Below are 20827 nucleotides of genomic sequence, written 5' to 3' on the forward strand. Positions count from 1 at the left end.
ACACAGTGACAGGGCCGCACAATCGAGGGGTCAGTCCGTCACACAGTCACAGGGCCGCACTATCGAGGGGTCAGTCACACAGTGACAGGGCCGAACTATCGAGGGTTCAGTCAGTCACACAGTGACAGGGCCGCAGTATCGAGGGGTCAGTCAGTCACACAGCGACGGGGCGCACTATCGAGGGGTCAGTCAGTTACACAGTGACAGGGCCACAGTGAGGGGTCAGTCAGTTACACAGTGACAGGGCCGCACTGAGGGGTCAGTCAGTTACACAGTGACAGGGCCGCACTGAGGGGTCAGTCCGTCACACAGTGACAGGGCCGCACTGAGGGCTCAGTCAGTTACACATTGACAGGGCCGCACTGAGGGGTCAGTCCGTCACACAGTGACAGGGCCGCACTATCGAGGGGTCAGTCGCACAGTGACAGGGCCGCACTATCGAGGGGTCAGTCAGTCACACAGTGACAGGGCCGCACTATCGAGGGGTCAGTCACACGGTGACTTGGCCACACTATCAAGGGGTCAGTCAGTTACACAGTGACAGGGCCGCACTGAGGGGTCAGTCAGTTACACAGTGACAGGGCCGCACTGACGGGTCAGTCAGTCACACAGTGACAGGGCCGCACTATCGAGGGTCGGTCACACAGTGACAGGGCCGCACTATCGAGTGGTCAGTCAGTCACACAGTGACAGGGCCGCACTATCGAGGGGTCAGTCAGTCACACAGTGACAGGGCCGCACTATCGAGGGGTCAGTCAGTCACACAGTGACAGGGCCGCACTATTGAGGGGTCAGTCAGTCACACAATGACAGGGCCGCACTATCGAGGGGTCAGTCAGTCACACAGTGACAGGGCCGCACTATCGAGGGGTCAGTCAGTCACACAGTGACAGGGCCGCACTATCGAGGGGTCAGTCACACAGTGACAGGGCCGCACTATCGAGAGGTCAGTCACACAGTGACAGGGCCGCACTATCGAGGGGTCAGTCACACAGTGACAGGGCCGCACTATCGAGAGGTCAGTCAGTCACACTGTGACAGGGCTGCACTATCGAGGGGTCAGTCACACAGTGACAGGCCCGCACTATCGAGGGGTCAGTCAGTCACACAGTGACAGGGCCGCACTATCGAGGGGTCAGTCAGTCACACAATGACTGGGCTGCACTATGAGGCGTCAGTCAGTCACACAGTGACAGGGCCGCAATATCGAGGGGTCAGTCAGTCACACAATGACAGGGCTGCACTATCGAGTGGTCAGTCACACAGTGACAGGGCCGCACTATCGAGGGGTCAGTCAATCACACAGTGACAGGGCCACGCTATCGAGGGGTCAGTCAGTCACACAGTGACAGGGCCGCACTGAGGGGTCAGTCAGTCACACAGTGACAGGGCCGCACTATCGAGGGCCGGTCACACAGTGACAGGGCCGCACTATCGAGAGGTCAGTCGCACAGTGACAGGGCCGCACAATCGAGGGGTCAGTCCGTCACACAGTGACAGGGCCGGACTATCGAGGGGTCAGTCACACAGTGACAGGGCCGAACTATCGAGGGGTCAGTCAGTCACACAGTGACAGGGCCGCAGTATCGAGGGGTCAGTCAGTCACACAGTGACGGGGCGCACTATCGAGGGTACAGTCAGTCACACAATGACAGGGCTGCACTATCGAGTGGTCAGTCACACAGTGACAGGGCCGCACTATCGAGGGGTCAGTCAATCACACAGTGACAGGGCCACGCTATCGAGGGGTCAGTCAGTCACACAGTGACAGGGCCGCACTGAGGGGTCAGTCAGTCACACAGTGACAGGGCCGCACTATCGAGGGCCGGTCACACAGTGACAGGGCCGCACTATCGAGAGGTCAGTCGCACAGTGACAGGGCCGCACAATCGAGGGGTCAGTCCGTCACACAGTGACAGGGCCGGACTATCGAGGGGTCAGTCACACAGTGACAGGGCCGAACTATCGAGGGGTCAGTCAGTCACACAGTGACAGGGCCGCAGTATCGAGGGGTCAGTCAGTCACACAGTGACGGGGCGCACTATCGAGGGTACAGTCAGTTACAGAGTGACAGGGCCACACTGAGGGGTCAGTCAGTTACACAGTGACAGGGCTGCACTGAGGGTTCAGTCAGTTACACAGTGACAGGGCCGCACTGAGGGGTCAGTCCGTCACACAGTGACAGGGCCGCAAAGAGGGCTCTGTCAGTTACACAGTGACAGGGCCGCACTGAGGGGTCAGTCCGTCACACAGTGACAGGGCCGCACTATCGAGGGGTCAGTCGCACAGTGACAGGGCCGCACTATCGAGGGGTCAGTCAGTCACACAGTGACAGGGCCGCACTATCGAGGGGTCAGTCACACGGTGACTTGGCCACACTATCAAGGGGTCAGTCAGTTACACAGTGACAGGGCCGCACTGAGGGGTCAGTCAGTTACACAGTGACAGGGCCGCACTGAGGGGTCAGTCAGTCACACAGTGACAGGGCCGCACTATCGAGGGTCGGTCACACAGTGACAGGGCCGCACTATCGAGAGGTCAGTCAGTCACACAGTGACAGGGCCGCACTATCGAGGGGTCAGTCAGTCACACAGTGACAGGGCCGCACTATCGAGGGGTCAGTCAGTCACACAGTGACAGGGCCGCACTATCGAGGGGTCAGTCAGTCACACAATGACAGGGCCGCACTATCGAGGGGTCGGTCAGTCACACAGTGACAGGGCTGCACTATCGAGGGGTCAGTCAGTCACACAGTGACAGGGCCGCACTATCGAGGGGTCAGTCACACAGTGACAGGGCCGCACTATCGACGGGTCAGTCACACAGTGACAGGGCCGCACTATCGAGAGGTCAGTCAGTCACACTGTGACAGGGCTGCACTATCGAGGGGTCAGTCACACAGTGACAGACCCGCACTATCAAGGGGTCAGTCAGTCACACAGTGCCACGGCCACACTATCGAGGGGTCAGTCAGTCACACAGTAACAAGGCCGCACTATCAAGGGGTCAGTCAGTCACACAGTGACAGGGCCGCACTATCGAGGGGTCAGTCACACAGTGACAGGGCCGCACTATCGAGGGGTCAGTCACACAGTGACAGTGCCGCACTATCGAGGGATCAGTCACACAGTGACAGGGCCGCATTATCGAGAGGTCAGTCAGTCACACAGTGACAGGGCTGCACTATCGAGGGGTCAGTCACACAGTGACAGACCCGCACTATCGAGGGGTCAGTCAGTCACACAGTGACAGGGCCGCACTATCGAGGGGTCAGTCAGTCACACAGTTACAAGGCCACAATATCGAGGGGTCAGTCAGTCACACAGTGACAGGGCCGCACTATCGAGGGGTCAGTCAGTCACACAGTCACAAGGCCACAATATCAAGGGGTCAGTCAGTCACACAGTGACAAGGCCACAATATCAAGGGGTCAGTCAGTCACACAGTGATAGGGCCACACGATCGAGGGGTCAGTCAGCCACACAGTGACAAGGCCACAATATCGAGAGGTCAGTCAGTCACACAGTGACACGGCCACACTATCAAGGGGTCAGTCAGTCACACAGTGACAGGGCCGCACTATCAAGGGGTCAGTCAGTCACACAGTGACACGGCCACACTATCAAGAGGTCAGTCAGTCACACAGTGACAGGGCCGCGCTATCGAGGGGTCAGTCAGTCACACAGTGACAGGGCCGCACTATCGAGGGGTCAGTCAGTCACACGGTGACAGGGCCGCACTATCAAGGGGACAGTCAGTCACACGGTGACAGGGCTGCACTATCGAGGGGTCAGTCGGTCACACAGTGACAGGGCCGCACTATCAAGGGGACAGTCAGTCACACGGTGACAGGGCCGCACTATCGAGGGGTCAGTCAGTCACAGTGTCAGGGCCGCACTATCAAGGGTCGGTCACACAGTGACAGGGCCGCACTATCGAGGGGTCAGTCACACAGTGACAGGGCCGCACTATCGAGAGGTCAGTCAGTCACACAGTGACAGGGCCGCACTATCGAAGGGTCAGTCAGTCACACAGTGACAGGGCCGCACTAGCGAGGGGTCAGTCAGTCACACAGTGCCACGGCCACACTATCGAGGGGTCAGTCAGTCACACAGTAACAAGGCCGCACTATCAAGGGGTCAGTCAGTCACACAGTGACAGGGCCGCACTATCGAGGGGTCAGTCACACAGTGACAGGGCCGCACTATCGAGGGGTCAGTCACACAGTGACAGGGCCGCACTATCGAGAGGTCAGTCAGTCACACTGTGACAGGGCTGCACTATCGAGGGGTCAGTCACACAGTGACAGACCCGCACTATCGAGGGGTCAGTCAGTCACACAGTGACAGGGCCGCACTATCGAGGGGTCAGTCAGTCACACAGTTACAAGGCCACAATATCGAGGGGTCAGTCAGTCACACAGTGACAGGGCCGCACTATCGAGGGGTCAGTCAGTCACACAGTCACAAGGCCACAATATCAAGGGGTCAGTCAGTCACACAGTGACAAGGCCACAATATCAAGGGGTCAGTCAGTCACACAGTGATAGGGCCACACGATCGAGGGGTCAGTCAGTCACACAGTGACAAGGCCACAATATCGAGGGGTCAGTCAGTCACACAGTGACAGGGCCGCACTATCGAGTGGTCAGTCACTCACACAGTGACAGGGCCGCACTATCGAGGGGTCAGTCACACAGTGACAGGGCCGCACTATCGAGGGGTCAGTCACACAGTGACAGGGCCGCACTATCGAGAGGTCAGTCAGTCACACTGTGACAGGGCTGCACTATCGAGGGGTCAGTCACACAGTGACAGACCCGCACTATCGAGGGGTCGGTCAGTCACACAGTGACAGGGCTGCACTATCGAGGGGTCAGTCAGTCACACAGTGACAGGGCCGCACTATCGAGGGGTCAGTCACACAGTGACAGGGCCGCACTATCGACGGGTCAGTCACACAGTGACAGGGCCGCACTATCGAGAGGTCAGTCAGTCACACTGTGACAGGGCTGCACTATCGAGGGGTCAGTCACACAGTGACAGACCCGCACTATCAAGGGGTCAGTCAGTCACACAGTGCCACGGCCACACTATCGAGGGGTCAGTCAGTCACACAGTAACAAGGCCGCACTATCAAGGGGTCAGTCAGTCACACAGTGACAGGGCCGCACTATCGAGGGGTCAGTCACACAGTGACAGGGCCGCACTATCGAGGGGTCAGTCACACAGTGACAGTGCCGCACTATCGAGGGATCAGTCACACAGTGACAGGGCCGCATTATCGAGAGGTCAGTCAGTCACACTGTGACAGGGCTGCACTATCGAGGGGTCAGTCACACAGTGACAGACCCGCACTATCGAGGGGTCAGTCAGTCACACAGTGACAGGGCCGCACTATCGAGGGGTCAGTCAATCACACAGTTACAAGGCCACAATATCGAGGGGTCAGTCAGTCACACAGTGACAGGGCCGCACTATCGAGGGGTCAGTCAGTCACACAGTCACAAGGCCACAATATCAAGGGGTCAGTCAGTCACACAGTGACAAGGCCACAATATCAAGGGGTCAGTCAGTCACACAGTGATAGGGCCACACGATCGAGGGGTCAGTCAGCCACACAGTGACAAGGCCACAATATCGAGAGGTCAGTCAGTCACACAGTGACACGGCCACACTATCAGGGGGTCAGTCAGTCACACAGTGACAGGGCCGCACTATCAAGGGGTCAGTCAGTCACACAGTGACACGGCCACACTATCAAGAGGTCAGTCAGTCACACAGTGACAGGGCCGCGCTATCGAGGGGTCAGTCAGTCACACAGTGACAGGGCCGCACTATCGAGGGGTCAGTCAGTCACACGGTGACAGGGCCGCACTATCAAGGGGACAGTCAGTCACACGGTGACAGGGCTGCACTATCGAGGGGTCAGTCGGTCACACAGTGACAGGGCCGCACTATCAAGGGGACAGTCAGTCACACGGTGACAGGGCCGCACTATCGAGGGGTCAGTCAGTCACAGTGTCAGGGCCGCACTATCAAGGGTCGGTCACACAGTGACAGGGCCGCACTATCGAGGGGTCAGTCACACAGTGACAGGGCCGCACTATCGAGAGGTCAGTCAGTCACACAGTGACAGGGCCGCACTATCGAAGGGTCAGTCAGTCACACAGTGACAGGGCCGCACTAGCGAGGGGTCAGTCAGTCACACAGTGCCACGGCCACACTATCGAGGGGTCAGTCAGTCACACAGTAACAAGGCCGCACTATCAAGGGGTCAGTCAGTCACACAGTGACAGGGCCGCACTATCGAGGGGTCAGTCACACAGTGACAGGGCCGCACTATCGAGGGGTCAGTCACACAGTGACAGGGCCGCACTATCGAGAGGTCAGTCAGTCACACTGTGACAGGGCTGCACTATCGAGGGGTCAGTCACACAGTGACAGACCCGCACTATCGAGGGGTCAGTCAGTCACACAGTGACAGGGCCGCACTATCGAGGGGTCAGTCAGTCACACAGTTACAAGGCCACAATATCGAGGGGTCAGTCAGTCACACAGTGACAGGGCCGCACTATCGAGGGGTCAGTCAGTCACACAGTCACAAGGCCACAATATCAAGGGGTCAATCAGTCACACAGTGACAAGGCCACAATATCAAGGGGTCAGTCAGTCACACAGTGATAGGGCCACACGATCGAGGGGTCAGTCAGTCACACAGTGACAAGGCCACAATATCGAGGGGTCAGTCAGTCACACAGTGACAGGGCCGCACTATCGAGTGGTCAGTCACTCACACAGTGACAGGGCCGCACTATCGAGGGGTCAGTCACACAGTGACAGGGCCGCACTATCGAGGGGTCAGTCACACAGTGACAGGGCCGCACTATCGAGAGGTCAGTCAGTCACACTGTGACAGGGCTGCACTATCGAGGGGTCAGTCACACAGTGACAGACCCGCACTATCGAGGGGTCAGTCAGTCACACAGTGACAGGGCCGCACTATCGAGGGGTCAGTCAGTCACACAGTTACAAGGCCACAATATCGAGGGGTCAGTCAGTCACACAGTGACAGGGCCGCACTATCGAGGGGTCAGTCAGTCACACAGTCACAAGGCCACAATATCAAGGGGTCAGTCAGTCACACAGTGACAAGGCCACAATATCAAGGGCTCAGTCAGTCACACAGTGATAGGGCCACACGATCGAGGGGTCAGTCAGCCACACAGTGACAAGGCCACAATATCGAGAGGTCAGTCAGTCACACAGTGACACGGCCACACTATCAAGGGGTCAGTCAGTCACACAGTGACAGGGCCGCACTATCGAAGGGTCAGTCAGTCACACAGTGACACGGCCGCACTATCGAGGGGTCAGTCAGTCACACAGTGACACGGCCACACTATCGAGGGGTCAGTCAGTCACACAGTAACAAGGCCGCACTATCAAGGGGTCAGTCAGTCACACTGTGACAGAGCCGCACTATCGAGGGGTCAGTCACACAATGACATGGCCGCACTATGGAGGGGTCAGTCCCACAGTGACCGGGCCGCACTATCGAGGGGTCAGTCAGTCACACAGTGACACGGCCGCACTCTCGAGGGGTCAGTCAGTCACACAGTGACAGGGCCGCACTATCGAGGGGTCAGTCACACAGTGACAGGGCCGCACTATCGAGGGGTCAGTCAGTCACACAGTGACACGGCCGCACTATCGAGGGGTCAGTAACTCAGTGACAGGGCTGCACTATCGAGGGGTCAGTCAGTCACACAGTGACAGGGCCGCACTATCGAGGGGTCAGTCAGTCACACAATGACAGGGCCGCACTATCGAGGGGTCAGTCAGTCACACAATGACAGGGCCGCACTATCGAGGGGTCAGTCAGTCACACAGTGTCAGGACTGCACTATCGATGGTCGGTCACACAGTGACAGGGCCGCACTATCGAGGGGTCAGTCACACAGTGACAGGGCCGCACTATCGAGAGGTCAGGCAGTCACACAGTGACAGGGCCGCACTATCGAGGGGTCAGTCAGTCACACAGTGACACGGCCGCACTATCGAGGGGTCAGTCAGTCACACAGTGACACGGCCACACTATCGAGGGGTCAGTCAGTCACACAGTGACAGTGCTGCGTTATCGAGCGGTCAGTCACACAGTGACAGGGTTGCACTATCGAGTGGTTAGTCCGTCACACATTGACATGGCCGCACTATCGAGGGGTCAGTCTGTCACACAGTGACAGGGCCGCACTATCGAGGGGTCAGTCAGTCACACAGTGACAGGGCCGCACTGAGGGTTCAGTCAGTTACACAGTGACAGGGCCGCACTATCGAGTGGTCAGTCAGTCACACAGTGACAGGGCCGCACTATCGAGGGGTCAGTCAGTCACCCAGTGACAGGGCCGCACTATCGAGGGGTCAGTCAGTCACACAGTGACAGGGCCTCACTATCGAGGGGTCAGTCAGTCACACAATGACAGGGCCACACTATCGAGGGGTCAGTCAGTCACACAGTGACAGGGCCGCACTATCGAGGGGTCAGTCAGTCACACAGTGACAGGGTTGCACTATCGAGTGGTCAGTCCGTCACACATTGACACGGCCGCACTATCGAGGGGTCAGTCTGTCACACAGTGACAGGGCCGCACTATCGAGGGGTCAGTCAGTCACACAGTGACAGGGCCGCACTGAGGGTTCAGTCAGTTACACAGTGACAGGGCTGCACTATCGAGGGGTCAGTCAGTCACACAGTGACACGGCCACACTATCAAGAGGTCAGTCAGTCACACAGTGACAGGGCCGCGCTATCGAGGGGTCAGTCAGTCACACAGTGACAGGGCCGCACTATCGAGGGGTCAGTCACACGGTGACAGGGCCGCACTATCGAGGGGTCAGTCAGCCACATGGTGACAGGGCCGCGCTATCGAGGGATCAATCAGTCACACGGTGACAGGGCCGCACTATCGAGGGGTCAGTCAGCCACATGGTGACAGGGCCACACTATCAAGGGGTCAGTCAGTTACACAATGACAGGCCCACACTATCGAGGGGTCAGTCACTCAGTGACAGGGCCGCACTATCGAGGGGTCAGTCAGCCACATGGTGACAGGGCCGCACTATCGAGGGTTCAGTCACACGGTGACAGGGCCACACTATCAAGGGGTCAGTCAGTCACACAGTGACACGGCCTCAGTATCAAAGGGTCAGTCAGTCACACAGTGACAGGGCCGCACTATCAAGGAGTCAGTCAGTCACACAGTTATAGGGCCGCGCTATCGAGGGTTCAGTCAGTCACACAGTGTCAGGGCCGCACTATCGAGGGGTCAGTCAGTCACACGGTGACAGGGCTGCACTATCGAGGGGTCAGTCAGTCACAAAGTGTCAGGGCCGCACTATCGAGGGGTCAGTCAGTCACACGGTGACAGGGCCGCACTATCGAGGGGACAGTCAGTCACACGGTGACAGGGCTGCACTATCGAGGGGTCAGTCGGTCACACAGTGACAGGGCCGCACTATCGAGGGGTCAGTCAGTCACAGTGTCAGGGCCGCACTATCAAGGGTCGGTCACACAGTGACAGGGCCGCACTATCGAGGGGTCAGTCACACAGTGACAGGGCCGCACTATCGAGAGGTCAGTCAGTCACACAGTGACAGGGCCGCACTATCGAAGGGTCAGTCAGTCACACAGTGACACGGCCGCACGAGCGAGGGGTCAGTCAGTCACACAGTGCCACGGCCACACTATCGAGGGGTCAGTCAGTCACACAGTAACAAGGCCGCACTATCAAGGGGTCAGTCAGTCACACAGTGACAGGGCCGCACTATCGAGGGGTCAGTCACACAATGACAGGGCCGCACTATGGAGGGGTCAGTCACACAGTGACAGGGCCGCACTCTCGAGGGGTCAGTCTGTCACACAGTGACAGGGCCGCACTATCGAGGGGTCGGTCACACAGTGACAGGGCCGCACTATCGAGGGGTCAGTCAATCACACAGTGACAGGGCCGCGCTATCGAGGGGTCAGTCAGTCACACAGTTACAGGGCCGCACTATCGAGGGGTCAGTCAGTCACACAGTGACAGGGCCGCACTATCGAGGGGTCAGTCAGTCACACGGTGACTGGGCCGCACTATCGAGGGGTCAGTCGCACAGTGACAGGGCCGCACTATCGAGATGTCAGTCAGTCACACAGTGACAGGGCCGCACAATCGAGGGGTCAGTCCGTCACACAGTCACAGGGCCGCACTATCGAGGGGTCAGTCACACAGTGACAGGGCCGAACTATCGAGGGGTCAGTCAGTCACACAGTGACAGGGCCGCAGTATCGAGGGGTCAGTCAGTCACACAGTGACGGGGTGCACTATCGAGGGGTCAGTCAGTTACACAGTGACAGGGCCACACTGAGGGGTCAGTCAGTTACACAGTGACAGGGCCGCACTGAGGGGTCAGTCAGTTACACAGTGACAGGGCCGCACTGAGGGGTCAGTCCGTCACACAGTGACAGGGCCGCACTGAGGGCTCAGTCAGTTACACAGTGACAGGGCCGCACTGAGGGGTCAGTCCGTCACACAGTGACAGGGCCGCACTATCGAGGGGTCAGTCGCACAGTGACAGGGCCGCACTATCGAGGGGTCAGTCACACGGTGACTTGGCCACACTATCAAGGGGTCAGTCAGTTACACAGTGACAGGGCCGCACTGAGGGGTCAGTCAGTTACACAGTGACAGGGCCGCACTGAGGGGTCAGTCAGTTACACAGTGACAGGGCCGCACTATCGAGGGGTCAGTGAGTCACACAGTGACTGGGCCGCACTATCGAGGGGTCAGTCACACGGTGACTTGGCCACACTATCAAGGGGTCAGTCAGTTACACAGTGACAGGGCCGCACTGAGGGGTCAGTCAGTTACACAGTGACAGGGCCGCACTGAGGGGTCAGTCAGTTACACAGTGACAGGGCCGCACTATCGAGGGTCGGTCACACAGTGACAGGGCCGCACTATCGAGTGGTCAGTCAGTCACACAGTGACAGGGCCGCACTATCGAGGGGTCAGTCAGTCACACAGTGACAGGGCCGCACTATCGAGGGGTCAGTCAGTCACACAGTGACAGGGCCGCACTATCGAGGGGTCAGTCAGTCACACAATGACAGGGCCACACTATCGAGGGGTCAGTCAGTCACACAGTGACAGGGCCGCACTATCGAGGGGTCAGTCAGTCACACAGTGACAGGGCCGCACTATCGAGGGGTCAGTCACACAGTGACAGGGCCGCACTATCGAGAGGTCAGTCAGTCACACTGTGACAGGGCTGCACTATCGAGGGGTCAGTCACACAGTGACAGGCCCGCACTATCGAGGGGTCAGTCAGTCACACAGTGACAGGGCCGCACTATCGAGGGGTCAGTCAGTCACACAATGACTGGGCTGCACTATCGAGGCTTCAGTCAGTCACACAGTGACAGGGCCGCACTATCGAGGGGTCAGTCAGCCACACAGTGACAGGGCCGCACTATCGAGGGGTCAGTCAGTCACACAATGACAGGGCTGCACTATCGAGTGGTCAGTCACACAGTGACAGGGCCGCACTATCGAGGGGTCAGTCAATCACACAGTGACAGGGCCGCGCTATCGAGGGGTCAGTCAGTCACACAGTGACAGGGCCGCACTGAGGGGTCAGTCAGTCACACAGTGACAGGGCCGCACTATCGAGGGCCGGTCACACAGTGACAGGGCCGCACTATCGAGAGGTCAGTCGCACAGTGACAGGGCCGCACTATCGAGGTGTCAGTCAGTCACACAGTGACAGGGCCGCACAATCGAGGGGTCAGTCCGTCACACAGTGACAGGGCCGGACTATCGAGGGGTCAGTCACACAGTGACGGGGCCGAACTATCGAGGGGTCAGTCAGTCACACAGTGACAGGGCCGCAGTATCGAGGGGTCAGTCAGTCACACAGTGACGGGGCGCACTATCGAGGGTACAGTCAGTTACACAGTGACAGGGCCGCGCTATCGAGGGGTCAGTCAGTCACACAGTGACAGGGCCGCACTATCGAGGGGTCAGTCGCACAGTGACAGGGCTGCACTATCGAGGGGTCAGTCAGTCACACACTGACAGGGCCGCACTATCGAGGGGTCAGTCACACGGTGACAGGGCCGCACTATCGAGGGGTCAATCAGTCACACAGTGACACGGCCACACTATCAAGGGGTCAGTCAGTCACACAGTGACAGGGCCGCACTATCAAGGGGTCAGTCAGTCACACAGTGACACGGCCACACTATCAAGAGGTCAGTCAGTCACACAGTGACAGGGCCGCGCTATCGAGGGGTCAGTCAGTCACACAGTGACAGGGCCGCACTATCGAGGGGTCAGTCACACGGTGACAGGGCCGCACTATCGAGGGGTCAGTCAGCCACATGGTGACAGGACCGCACTATCGAGGGGTCAGTCAGCCACATGGTGACAGGGCCGCGCTATCGAGGGATCAATCAGTCACACGGTGACAGGGCCGCACTATCGAGGGGTCAGTCAGCCACATGGTGACAGGGCCACACTATCAAGGGGTCAGTCAGTTACACAGTGACAGGGCCACACTATCGAGGTGTCAGTCACACAGTGACAGGGCCGCACTATCGAGGGGTCAGTCAGCCACATGGTGACAGGGCCGCACTATCGAGGGTTCAGTCACACGGTGACAGGGCCACTCTATCAAGGGGTCAGTCAGTCACACAGTGACACGGCCACACTATCAAAGGGTCAGTCAGTCACACAGTGACAGGGCCGCACTATCAAGGAGTCAGTCAGTCACACAGTTATAGGGCCGCGCTATCGAGTGGTCAGTCAGTCACACAGTGTCAGGGCCGCACTATCGAGGGGTCAGTCAGTCACACGGTGACAGGGCTGCACTATCGAGGGGTCAGTCGGTCACACAGTGACAGGGCCGCACTATCGAGGGGACAGTCAGTCACACGGTGACAGGGCTGCACTATCGAGGGGTCAGTCGGTCACACAGTGACAGGGCCGCACTATCGAGGGGTCAGTCAGTCACAGTGTCAGGGCCGCACTATCAAGGGTCGGTCACACAGTGACAGGGCCGCACTATCGAGGGGTCAGTCACACAGTGACAGGGCCGCACTATCGAGAGGTCAGTCAGTCACACAGTGACAGGGCCGCACTATCGAAGGGTCAGTCAGTCACACAGTGACACGGCCGCACTAGCGAGGGGTCAGTCAGTCACACAGTGCCACGGCCACACTATCGAGGGGTCAGTCAGTCACACAGTAACAAGGCCGCACTATCAAGGGGTCAGTCAGTCACACAGTGACAGGGCCGCACTATCGAGGGGTCAGTCACACAATGACAGGGCCGCGCTATCGAGGGGTCAGTCAGTCACACAGTGACAGGGCCGCACTGAGGGGTCAGTCAGTCACACAGTGACAGGGCCGCACTATCGAGGGCCGGTCACACAGTGACAGGGCCGCACTATCGAGAGGTCAGTCGCACAGTGACAGGGCCGCACTATCGAGGTGTCAGTCAGTCACACAGTGACAGGGCCGCACAATCGAGGGGTCAGTCCGTCACACAGTGACAGGGCCGGACTATCGAGGGGTCAGTCACACAGTGACGGGGCCGAACTATCGAGGGGTCAGTCAGTCACACAGTGACAGGGCCGCAGTATCGAGGGGTCAGTCAGTCACACAGTGACGGGGCGCACTATCGAGGGTACAGTCAGTTACACAGTGACAGGGCCGCGCTATCGAGGGGTCAGTCAGTCACACAGTGACAGGGCCGCACTATCGAGGGGTCAGTCGCACAGTGACAGGGCTGCACTATCGAGGGGTCAGTCAGTCACACACTGACAGGGCCGCACTATCGAGGGGTCAGTCACACGGTGACAGGGCCGCACTATCGAGGGGTCAATCAGTCACACAGTGACACGGCCACACTATCAAGGGGTCAGTCAGTCACACAGTGACAGGGCCGCACTATCAAGGGGTCAGCAGTCACACAGTGACACGGCCACACTATCGAGGGGTCAGTCAGTCACACAGTGACAGGGCCGCACTATCGAGGGGTCAGTCACACGGTGACAGGGCCGCACTATCGAGGGGTCAGTCAGCCACATGGTGACAGGGCCGCGCTATCGAGGGATCAATCAGTCACACGGTGACAGGGCCGCACTATCGAGGGGTCAGTCAGCCACATGGTGACAGGGCCACACTATCAAGGGGTCAGTCAGTTACACAGTGACAGGGCCACACTATCGAGGGGTCAGTCACACAGTGACAGGGCCGCACTATCGAGGGGTCAGTCAGCCACATGGTGACAGGGCCGCACTATCGAGGGTTCAGTCACACGGTGACAGGGCCACTCTATCAAGGGGTCAGTCAGTCACACAGTGACACGGCCACACTATCAAAGGGTCAGTCAGTCACACAGTGACAGGGCCGCACTATCAAGGAGTCAGTCAGTCACACAGTTATAGGGCCGCGCTATCGAGTGGTCAGTCAGTCACACAGTGTCAGGGCCGCACTATCGAGGGGTCAGTCAGTCACACGGTGACAGGGCTGCACTATCGAGGGGTCAGTCAGTCACACAGTGACAGGGCCGCACTATCGAGGGGACAGTCAGTCACACGGTGACAGGGCTGCACTATCGAGGGGTCAGTCGGTCACACAGTGACAGGGCCGCACTATCGAGGGGTCAGTCAGTCACAGTGTCAGGGCCGCACTATCAAGGGTCGGTCACACAGTGACAGGGCCGCACTATCGAGGGGTCAGTCACACAGTGACAGGGCCGCACTATCGAGAGGTCAGTCAGTCACACAGTGACAGGGCCGCACTATCGAAGGGTCAGTCAGTCACACAGTGACACGGCCGCACTAGCGAGGGGTCAGTCAGTCACACAGTGCCACGGCCACACTATCGAGGGGTCAGTCAGTCACACAGTAACAAGGCCGCACTATCAAGGAGTCAGTCAGTCACACAGTGACAGGGCCGCACTATCGAGGGGTCAGTCACACAATGACAGGGCCGCACTATGGAGGGGTCAGTCACACAGTGACAGGGCCGCACTATCGAGGGGTCAGTCAGTCACACAGTGCCACGGCCGCACTCTCGAGGGGTCAGTCTGTCACACAGTGACAGGGCCGCACTATCGAGTGGTCGGTCACACAGTGACAGGGCCGCACTATCGAGGGGTCAGTCAATCACACAGTGACAGGGCCGCGCTATCGAGGGGTCAGTCAGTCACACAGTGACAGGGCCGCACTATCGAGGGGTCAGTCAGTCACACAGTGACAGGGCCGCACTATCGAGGGGTCAGTCAGTCACACGGTGACAGGGCCGCACTATCGAGGGGTCAGTCGCACAGTGACAGGGCCGCACTATCGAGATGTCAGTCAGTCACACAGTGACAGGGCCGCACAATCGAGGGGTCAGTCCGTCACACAGTCACAAGGCCGCACTATCGAGGGGTCAGTCACACAGTGACAGGGCCGAACTATCGAGGGGTCAGTCAGTCACACAGTGACAGGGCCGCAGTATCGAGGGGTCAGTCAGTCACACAGTGACGGGGCGCACTATCGAGGGGTCAGTCAGTTACACAGTGACAGGGCCACACTGAGGGGTCAGTCAGTTACACAGTGACAGGGCCACACTGAGGGGTCAGTCAGTCACACAGTGACAGGGCCGCACTATCGAGGGGTCAGTCAGTCACACAGTGACAGGGCCGCACTATCGAGGGGTCAGTCAGTCACACGGTGACAGGGCCGCACTATCGAGGGGTCAGTCGCACAGTGACAGGGCCGCACTATCGAGATGTCAGTCAGTCACACAGTGACAGGGCCGCACAATCGAGGGGTCAGTCCGTCACACAGTCACAGGGCCGCACTATCGAGGGGTCAGTCACACAGTGACAGGGCCGAACTATCGAGGGGTCAGTCAGTCACACAGTGACAGGGCCGCAGTATCGAGGGGTCAGTCAGTCACACAGTGACGGGGCGCACTATCGAGGGGTCAGTCAGTTACACAGTGACAGGGCCACACTGAGGGGTCAGTCAGTTACACAGTGACAGGGCCGCACTGAGGGGTCAGTCAGTTACACAGTGACAGGGCCGCACTGAGGGGTCAGTCCGTCACACAGTGACAGGGCCGCACTATCGAGGGTCGGTCACACAGTGACAGGGCCGCACTATCGAGTGGTCAGTCAGTCACACAGTGACAGGGCCGCACTATCGAGGGGTCAGTCAGTTACACAGTGACAGGGCCACACTGAGGGGTCAGTCAGTTACACAGTGACAGGGCCGCACTATCGAGGGGTCAGTCGCACAGTGACAGGGCCGCACTATCGAGGGGTCAGTCAGTCACACAGTGACAGGGCCGCACTATCGAGGGGTCAGTCACACGGTGACTTGGCCACACTATCAAGGGGTCAGTCAGTTACACAGTGACAGGGCCGCACTGAGGGCTCAGTCAGTTACACAGTGACAGGGCCGCACTGAGGGGTCAGTCAGTCACACAGTGACAGGGCTGCACTATCGAGGGTCGGTCACACAGTGACAGAGCCGCACTATCGAGTGGTCAGTCAGTCACACAGTGACAGGGCCGCACTATCGAGGGGTCAGTCACTCACACAGTGACAGGGCCGCACTATCGAGGGGTCAGTCAGTCACACAGTGACAGGGCCGCACTATCGAGGGGTCAGTCAGTCACACAATGACAGGGCCACACGATCGAGCGGTCAGTCAGTCACACAGTGACAGGGCCGCACTATCGAGGGGTCAGTCAGTCTCACAGTGACAGGGCCGCACTATCGAGGGGTCAGTCACACAGTGACAGGGCCGCACTATCGAGAGGTCAGTCAGTCACACTGTGACAGGGCTGCACTATCGAGGGGTCAGTCACACAGTGACAGGCCCGCACTATCGAGGGGTCAGTCAGTCACACAGTGACAGGGCCGCACTATCGAGGGGTCAGTCAGTCACACAATGACTGGGCTGCACTATCGAGGCGTCAGTCAGTCACACAGTGACAGGGCCGCACTATCGAGGGGTCAGTCAGCCACACAGTGACAGGGCCGCACTATCGAGGGGTCAGTCAGTCACACAATGACAGGGCTGCACTATCGAGTGGTCAGTCACACAGTGACAGGGCCGCACTGAGGGGTCAGTCAGTCACACAGTGACAGGGCCGCACTATCGAGTGCCGGTCACACAGTGACAGGGCCGCACTATCGAGAGGTCAGTCGCACAGTGACAGGGCCGCACTATCGAGGTGTCAGTCAGTCACACAGTGACAGGGCCGCACAATCGAGGGGTCAGTCCGTCACACAGTGACAGGGCCGGACTATCGAGGGGTCAGTCAGTCACACAGTGACACGGCCGCACTCTCGAGGGGTCAGTCTGTCACACAGTGACAGGGCCGCACTATCGAGGGGTCGGTCACACAGTGAGTGGGCCGCACTATCGAGGGGTCAGTCAATCACACAGTGACAGGGCCGCGCTATCGAGGGGTCAGTCAGTCACACAGTGACAGGGCCGCACTATCGAGGGGTCAGTCAGTCACACAGTGACAGAGCCGCACTATCGAGGGGTCAGTCAGTCACACGGTGACAGGGCCGCACTATCGAGGGGTCAGTCGCACAGTGACAGGGCCGCACTATCGAGATGTCAGTCAGTCACACAGTGACAGGGCCGCACAATCGAGGGGTCAGTCCGTCACACAGTCACAGGGCCGCACTATCGAGGGGTCAGTCACACAGTGACAGGGCCGAACTATCGAGGGGTCAGTCAGTCACACAGTGACAGGGCCGCAGTATCGAGGGGTCAGTCAGTCACACAGTGACGGGGCGCACTATCGAGGGGTCAGTCAGTTACACAGTGACAGGGCCACACTGAGGGGTCAGTCAGTTACACAGTGACAGGGCCGCACTGAGGGGTCAGTCAGTTACACAGTGACAGGGCCGCACTGAGGGGTCAGTCCGTCACACAGTGACAGGGCCGCACTGAGGGCTCAGTCAGTTACACAGTGACAGGGCCGCACTGAGGGGTCAGTCCGTCACACAGTGACAGGGCCGCACTATCGAGGGGTCAGTCGCACAGTGACAGGGCCGCACTATCGAGGGGTCAGTCAGTCACACAGTGACTGGGCCGCACTATCGAGGGGTCAGTCACACGGTGACTTGGCCACACTATCAAGGGGTCAGTCAGTTACACAGTTACAGGGCCGCACTGAGGGGTCAGTCAGTTACACAGTGACAGGGCCGCACTGAGGGGTCAGTCAGTCACACAGTGACAGGGCCGCACTATCGAGGGGTCAGTCAGTCACACAGTGACAGGGCCGCACTATCGAGGGGTCAGTCAGTCACACAGTGACAGGGCCGCACTATCGAGGGGTCAGTCAGTCACACAATGACAGGGCCACACTATCGAGGGGTCAGTCAGTCACACAGTGACAGGGCCGCACTATCGAGGGGTCAGTCAGTCACACAGTGACAGGGCCGCACTATCGAGGGGTCAGTCACACAGTGACAGGGCCGCACTATCGAGAGGTCAGTCAGTCACACTGTAACAGGGCTGCACTATCGAGGGGTCAGTCACACAGTGACAGGCCCGCACTATCGAGGGGTCAGTCAGTCACACAGTGACAGGGCCGCACTATCGAGGGGTCAGTCAGTCACACAATGACTGGGCTGCACTATCGAGGCGTCAGTCAGTCACACAGTGACAGGGCCGCACTATCGAGGGGTCAGTCAGCCACACAGTGACAGGGCCGCACTATCGAGGGGTCAGTCAGTCACACAATGACAGGGCTGCACTATCGAGTGGTCAGTCACACAGTGACAGGGCCGCACTATCGAGGGGTCAGTCAATCACACAGTGACAGGGCCGCGCTATCGAGGGGTCAGTCAGTCACACAGTGACAGGGCCGCACTGAGGGGTCAGTCAGTCACACAGTGACAGGGCCGCACTATCGAGGGCCGGTCACACAGTGACAGGGCCGCACTATCGAGAGGTCAGTCGCACAGTGCAGGGCCGCACTATCGAGGTGTCAGTCAGTCACACAGTGACAGGGCCGCACAATCGAGGGGTCAGTCCGTCACACAGTGACAGGGCCGGACTATCGAGGGGTCAGTCACACAGTGACGGGGCCGAACTATCGAGGGGTCAGTCAGTCACACAGTGACAGGGCCGCAGTATCGAGGGGTCAGTCAGTCACACAGTGACGGGGCGCACTATCGAGGGTACAGTCAGTTACACAGTGACAGGGCCGCGCTATCGAGGGGTCAGTCAGTCACACAGTGACAGGGCCGCACTATCGAGGGGTCAGTCGCACAGTGACAGGGCTGCACTATCGAGGGGTCAGTCAGTCACACACTGACAGGGCCGCACTATCGAGGGGTCAGTCACACGGTGACAGGGCCGCACTATCGAGGGGTCAGTCAGTCACACAGTGACAGGGCCGCAGTATCGAGGGGTCAGTCAGTCACACAGTGCCACGGCCACACTATCGAGGGGTCAGTCAGTCACACAGTAACAAGGCCGCACTATCAAGGAGTCAGTCAGTCACACAGTGACAGGGCCGCACTATCGAGGGGTCAGTCACACAATGACAGGGCCGCACTATGGAGGGGTCAGTCACACAGTGACAGGGCCGCACTATCGAGGGGTCAGTCAGTCACACAGTGCCACGGCCGCACTCTCGAGGGGTCAGTCTGTCACACAGTGACAGGGCCGCACTATCGAGTGGTCGGTCACACAGTGACAGGGCCGCACTATCGAGGGGTCAGTCAATCACACAGTGACAGGGCCGCGCTATCGAGGGGTCAGTCAGTCACACAGTGACAGGGCCGCACTATCGAGGGGTCAGTCAGTCACACAGTGACAGGGCCGCACTATCGAGGGGTCAGTCAGTCACACGGTGACAGGGCCGCACTATCGAGGGGTCAGTCGCACAGTGACAGGGCCGCACTATCGAGATGTCAGTCAGTCACACAGTGACAGGGCCGCACAATCGAGGGGTCAGTCCGTCACACAGTCACAAGGCCGCACTATCGAGGGGTCAGTCACACAGTGACAGGGCCGAACTATCGAGGGGTCAGTCAGTCACACAGTGACAGGGCCGCAGTATCGAGGGGTCAGTCAGTCACACAGTGACGGGGCGCACTATCGAGGGGTCAGTCAGTTACACAGTGACAGGGCCACACTGAGGGGTCAGTCAGTTACACAGTGACAGGGCCACACTGAGGGGTCAGTCAGTCACACAGTGACAGGGCCGCACTATCGAGGGGTCAGTCAGTCACACAGTGACAGGGCCGCACTATCGAGGGGTCAGTCAGTCACACGGTGACAGGGCCGCACTATCGAGGGGTCAGTCGCACAGTGACAGGGCCGCACTATCGAGATGTCAGTCAGTCACACAGTGACAGGGCCGCACAATCGAGGGGTCAGTCCGTCACACAGTCACAGGGCCGCACTATCGAGGGGTCAGTCACACAGTGACAGGGCCGAACTATCGAGGGGTCAGTCAGTCACACAGTGACAGGGCCGCAGTATCGAGGGGTCAGTCAGTCACACAGTGACGGGGCGCACTATCGAGGGGTCAGTCAGTTACACAGTGACAGGGCCACACTGAGGGGTCAGTCAGTTACACAGTGACAGGGCCGCACTGAGGGGTCAGTCAGTTACACAGTGACAGGGCCGCACTGAGGGGTCAGTCCGTCACACAGTGACAGGGCCGCACTATCGAGGGTCGGTCACACAGTGACAGGGCCGCACTATCGAGTGGTCAGTCAGTCACACAGTGACAGGGCCGCACTATCGAG

At 59.0% G+C, this 20827-nt stretch overlaps 1 protein-coding gene across 2 annotated transcripts in view; it reads left to right on the forward strand.

Annotated features, from left to right (window-relative positions):
- LOC137371845 (anion exchange protein 3-like) overlaps positions 1-20827 on the forward strand; it is a 562339-nt gene that overhangs the window by 272680 nt on the left and 268832 nt on the right. The window lies entirely within an intron of this gene.

This window comes from Heterodontus francisci, chromosome 7, assembly GCF_036365525.1.
Source record: "Heterodontus francisci isolate sHetFra1 chromosome 7, sHetFra1.hap1, whole genome shotgun sequence".
In the NCBI taxonomy this organism is placed as follows: domain Eukaryota; kingdom Metazoa; phylum Chordata; class Chondrichthyes; order Heterodontiformes; family Heterodontidae; genus Heterodontus; species Heterodontus francisci.